The sequence below is a fragment of the Lipotes vexillifer genome, unplaced genomic scaffold (assembly GCF_000442215.2).
Source record: "Lipotes vexillifer unplaced genomic scaffold, Lipotes_vexillifer_v1.1 scaffold1145, whole genome shotgun sequence".
NCBI classification, from domain to species: domain Eukaryota; kingdom Metazoa; phylum Chordata; class Mammalia; order Artiodactyla; family Lipotidae; genus Lipotes; species Lipotes vexillifer.
The window spans coordinates 118,937-124,532 of NW_006778097.1; the positions used below are offsets into that span (position 1 = coordinate 118,937).

Below are 5,596 nucleotides of genomic sequence, written 5' to 3' on the forward strand. Positions count from 1 at the left end.
AAAGAGGGCCTGGGCGTGCGTCGGTTTCAGTGCCTCTCTTCCAGCCCAGCCCGACAGTGCCCCGAGGCCAGGGCTCAGGGACCTGGGGGAGGTTCCCCACCCTGGGCCCTGACTGGCCAGGGCCCATCCTCCAGCCTTCTCACCCAGCTCTGATCTTGTCATTCTTGTTTAAATACCTGCCCTCATCGCCTACTGCAAAAAGTCTCCCCCCACTCTTTAGCCTGGCAATCAAGGCCTTCTTTCTTGATCTAGCCCCAAACAGTGTGCACCCAGAAGAATTGAAAAAAACAGGCGTTCAAACAAAAACTTGTACATGAAATTCATAGCTGCTCTATTCACAATAGCCAAAAGGTGGAAACAATCCAAATGCCATATGAACAGATCAACAAAATGTGGTCTCTCCACACAATGGAACGGTATTCAGCTGAAAAACAACGATTGAAGCACGATATACACTACAACGTGGATGAACCTTGAATACTTTAGGCCCAGTGAAAAAGGTCAGACACAAAGGCCCGGTACTGTATGATTGAATTTATATGAAATATCTAGAATAGGCAAATCCATAGATAGCAAGCGATTCGTGGTTTTCAGGGGCTGGGAGGAAGGGAGGAATGGGGAGCGACTCCTAGTGGGTATGGAGTTTCCATTTGGGATGATGAAAACATTCTGAAACTAGATAGTGGTAGTGGCTGTGCAGCATTGTGAATGTATTGAATGTCACTGAATTGTATGTTTTAAAGTGGTAAAAATGGTAAATCTTATGTTCTGTGTATTTTACCACAATAAAAGAAAAGTGTATGCAGCAGTTTCCTGTTTCTTGCTAGCTCCAGACACCCCGCAGTTACTGTTCTGGTAGCCCACACAAAATGCGGTGGGACCATGTTTGTTTGTTCGGTACTGAATCACCAGCATGTAGCACCGCTGGCACTTTGCTGAGTGGGTGCGTGGGCAGATGGATGAATGGGCGGGTAGTCGGGTGGTTGGTTGGGTGTGTGGGTTAAAGTGATTGAGTGGATGGATGGATGAATGAATGAGTGAATCCTTCCAATGTGAACCACCCACCACCCACTGAGCAGCAAGAAATCTCTCCCCAATCTTCTTTTATGGTATCTGTTGTGGCTGTATTCCTTTGACCTGTAGCTGTGTTCTCCACTCCAGCTGCTCATCAGAATCACCTAGGGAGCTTTTTTTTTTAACACAAAGGTGCTTTATTTCAAGTCCATGCCATCTAAATCTACTGAGTACAGTAATCAGGACCGGAGAGGGGACAAATTAGAACCTAAACAACAATAACAAAAACACCAGGACGTCCGCCCCCTACATTGCAAATCTTAGTTCAGAAGAATCCGTGTGCTGGCAAGCCAGTCTCGTCCCTGAGAAGCACGCTTCTCGCTCCGTTCTCCCTAGGGAGATTTTAAACGACACTGATGCTCTGATGCTCAGGATGTATCCATATCCCCAGGGATTCTAATTTAATTAGGCCTGGGTGGGGCCCAGTCTTGGGTACTTTATTTTCTGCCTTTTGGGAGGCGGGGCATAGGTGCTTTTAAAACTCCCCAGTGATTCTGATGAGCTAAGGAGAGCCACTTGTCCCCGGTTATTTTTGTCCCTGGTTTCCTGCCCCTCCCCCCATTCCCCACCGAACCTACCACCCAGCCCTGCATGGAGTTGCCCTCCATGAATGCTCCTTGAATCAGTGAATAATAAATGAAAGGTCATGTGGTCCCCACCTCCGTGCACTGACAGCTGGAATCTATCTAATCTCTCCTTGCACCTGGAGTCTGAGTCACCCCTTGGAACAATGACGTGGTCTTTTACTGCTGGTAGACTCCCTCTTCCGAGTCCTAAAGGGTGACCCCCCTCTCCCTGGCATTGTGGAATCTGGGGGCAAGGTCTCCCTGGCCAGCCTTTGATTAGCGCCCCCTCCAGCAGATCAGGGCCACCTGCCAACGGCCAGCACTGCACATGTAGGAGCCCCTTGTGCCTGGGTCCTGTCTGATGTTGCTGTCGGCCAGGGCCTCTTCCATGAGGTATTTCTCAACCCACAGAGACCCCAGGGCTCCCAGGACTCCTGGTTCAGTTGAACCAATTTGGTTACAAAGGAGGAAGATGTTTTCTGTTTTATTTCAATCACCACCTTCGTCCACATCCCTCTTTTCACCAAAACAGACCGACCCTCACTAGCTGTACAGACATGGCTGTGTTTCTTCATCTATGAGGTGGGCGGTCGACAACTAGGTGATCTCTAAAGTCCCACCAGGGGGACTTCCCTGGTGGCACAATGGATAAGACTCCGTGCTCCCAGTGCAGGGGGCCTGGGTTAGATCCCTGGTCAGGGAGCTAGATCCCACATGCATGCCGCAACTAAGAGCTTGTGTGCCACAACTAAGGAGCCCGCCTGCTGCAACCAAGACCCGGTGCAACCAAATAAATAAATAAATAAATATTTAAAGTCCCACAGAGACATGCTCTGAGTCTAGGAGGAAACAGCAAGAGGAATAGAGGGTAGACAAGATGAGGCTCTTCTTGTCCATCAAAGCAGTGGAGACTCTGGCAAGCAGGGGCTTGAAAAAGCTGGGGCTCTCCCTCCCTAGAGAGAAATCAGGACTCGGGACCTCCAGCATCTTGAACAGGGAAGGGGTGAGCAAGGGCATTCTGGGGAGGGCAGCCCCGAGACGGGGACTCAGGCTCCAAGGGTACCTGCCAACTGCTCCTGCCCTGTCGATGTTGGTCAGAGCAGATGCCTCTGGCCCGCCCCCCTGGTCCTCCCCAGCCTCCAGTCTCTCCTGAACTGCTGGGAGGAATATGGGTCCCATGCTGCCCCAATGCCGACAGCACAGCGCTGGGTTTGGATATGTGATGTCTTCTCTCTCAGCTTGAATTCACTGGCTCCCCCCTCACTCCTGGTCCCCTCTCTCCTCAGTCCCCACCTTGAGGAAGGGCACCAACACTCCCAGACCCCAAAGCCATCCATTGGTGCAGCAGCCTGGACCCCTCCCTCTCTGGCCCTTCTGTCCACCTGAATGCCTCTCCAGTCTGCCCCCAACACACCCCCACCTCTCTCTGCTTCTAGTAACACCACACTGTTCACTGGCCCTGGCCACCCCCCACCCACCCATGCTGCTTCTCACCCTCCCCTCACGTCCCTCCTTTCTCCTTTAGTTTTCCTTTCCAGTGCCCTCGCCACCTGTCTTCACTTGGCCAACACTCACGTGCTCTTCTTGACTCAATTTAGGTCTCATTTCTTCCAAGATACCTTTCCGGAATCCTCAAGCTAGACTATGGACCCCTCCTCAGGGATTCCAAGGCATCCTGGCCGGATGCCTCTCTTGGACCCCTGACCACATGATGATGAGAGGATCTGTTTATATAAGTCTGAGGTCCCCAAGGTCAAGGACCTAGACACATTTGTCTGTAGCCCCCAGATCCTAGCACATAGTAGGTGCTCAATAAATACTCTTGAAGCTGAAAGACTGAACCGCAGAATAGAAGGGCTGGCCCTTCTTGGGACCGTGGAGGGAGTTAGGGCTCCTGCTGCCCCCAGGTCCCATCTTTCCTTTAGTAACTGCTGCCTTGTTTTGTCCTCAGAGTTGGGGCTCCAGAGAGCCCCAGAGTGCTGTCACTGCTCTTCATTCTTAGTCATGCAGTTCTCAGCGGGACAGGAATGTGGCAGTCCCCAAACAAAGGACACCCTCCTGCTTTGTTAGGCCCGTGAGAGCAGAGGAAGTGGACATATCCCAGCCCCCAGCCTGCTGACTCTGCCTCACCCTGAGCCTGAACAGGCTTCCTGGGAAGCGGGTGGTCAGTACATCCCAAGATCCTGACCTGGACTTGGCTCCCACCTCCCCTGCCCCCCCCCCCATTTTAGCTGAATGGAGCCGCAGTGCCTGGTGAGGCTGAGGGGACGGGTCCTGGTGGAGGAGAGATGGGGCAGAGGTGCATGAGAGGGTGGCCGAGCCTGGAGCAGGGCCCAGGGTCCTGTTGGCCCCAGTCCCCTGCCCCCTCTCTGCCTTTGCCCATTCAATCCCTGATGGCTGTTGCTCACACCCTAGTATCCAGGAGACGAGAGCCCTGAGGTCCCAGGAATGTCAAGGGAATGGGGACACAGAGAAAGAAACCATAACCATTTCAGATGAGGAAGAAATGAGCAAAGAGACAGTGGGCGCGGGGGTTAGGGGGAGAGTGAGGTCAGGGTGACCAGCTAGTCCCAGTTTGCCCAGGACTGGAGGGTTCTACATCTAGAAGTCCCCAGATACTCCTCAGTCCAGGGCAGTCGGGCGGGGATGGGTGACACCTGAGGTGGGGTGGGGACTGGCGGCAAGAGGGGGTCGGAAAGAGCAGCTGTCTGGGGTGAAGCTTCACAATCGTTCCCTTGGAGGCCCAGGAAGCCACACTGGGCTCCCTGCCCTTTCCAGACTCTCCAGAGAACGAAGCCTCTCCCTCACACCCGCGCCAAGGAGCTGCAGGAGGCCCCAGGCTACCCGCCAGGAGCAGGGGACCCTGTTCTGTCCTCTCCCACCACCTGTGGTCCCGTGTGTCCCCACAGGGTGGCCTTACCTGTCTGGAGGAGGCAGCTGCCACCTGGGAGATCTCAGGGAGCTGTGGCAGGCTGGCTGGAAGAGAGCGACCTTTGTCCCCCCCCCCCACACCCCAGGAACTGCCTTTGCCATATAAGGGAAGACAGAGAGAGAGAATGGGTGAGGGGGTGGGGAGGCAGGTGCCCGCCAGGTCCCTGGGAGCCAGGAGCCCAGCGACTGCCTGACGCCCAGAGCCAAGGTGCCCCACCCTTGGCTCCCGAGCAGGTGCCCAGGGATGGGATGCGTTTCTGCCCAGGGCCCAGGCAGAATGGGATGCAGGTGGACAGCATCTGCCAGGAAAGATAGGGGCACCTGGACACTTCCTCCCTTCGACCCAGAGGAGCCAGCACTGCCGTCCTCCCTCCTTCCCTGGGGGAGTGGCCCTGGGGTGGGGGAGCCCTGGACCCAGGGATTCAGGGCCAGGTGTTCAGACTTAGGGCCCTTCCAGGACATATGGGACACTGGCACCCCTAGAGGTCGCGCGCTCAGAGGGGCACAGTGCTCTTCTTGTCTCCCTCTTCAGACGCGCTGGCTCCACCTGGAGTTTTTATGAGCTGCCATAAACCGTTGCCTTTGGACTCTGCTCTGCTGCTCTCTCCCAGGAGCCACAGCTTCCATTTCTGAACCTGATCCTGGGGGGCTTCTCACTCAGAAGGGGAAAGGAGCGCAGCCCTCTCAGGAAGCGGGTCTCACTCAGAGGTCGGCGTTGCCCACAGACTCAGCACCCTGGGCAGCTGCCTCCAACCTCCACTGCTGCAGAAGTTCTCCTGTCACCTCTGAACTGTGGGCCTTAGGAGGGCGCACCGAAGCAGGCTGGGTGAGGGCAGCTGCTTCTCCTGACCACACCTTCCCAAGAGTTCTAGAGACCAAATGTACATTTGTGTGCACACGTGCGCATGTGCATGCAGGTGTGTGTGTGAGCTCACGCACAGTTTGATAAGAGGAATAAACACACTGCAGGTGCTATTTTGTTTCTAAGGAAATAGAGCTTCCCTGGTGGCGCAGTGGTTGAGAGT

The 5,596-nt window shown here is 54.7% G+C and overlaps 1 protein-coding gene across 1 annotated transcript in view; it reads right to left on the reverse strand.

Moving 5' to 3' along the window:
* Positions 1 to 4,614, reverse strand: part of VIL1 (villin 1) — a 27,648-nt gene extending 23,034 nt beyond the window's left edge. The window contains exon 1 of the mRNA XM_007451416.1: positions 4,561 to 4,614. The gene's annotated coding sequence lies outside the window, so the exon portion shown is untranslated. The remainder of the gene's footprint in view (positions 1 to 4,560) is intronic.
* Between the last annotated feature and the right edge of the window lie 982 nt (positions 4,615 to 5,596).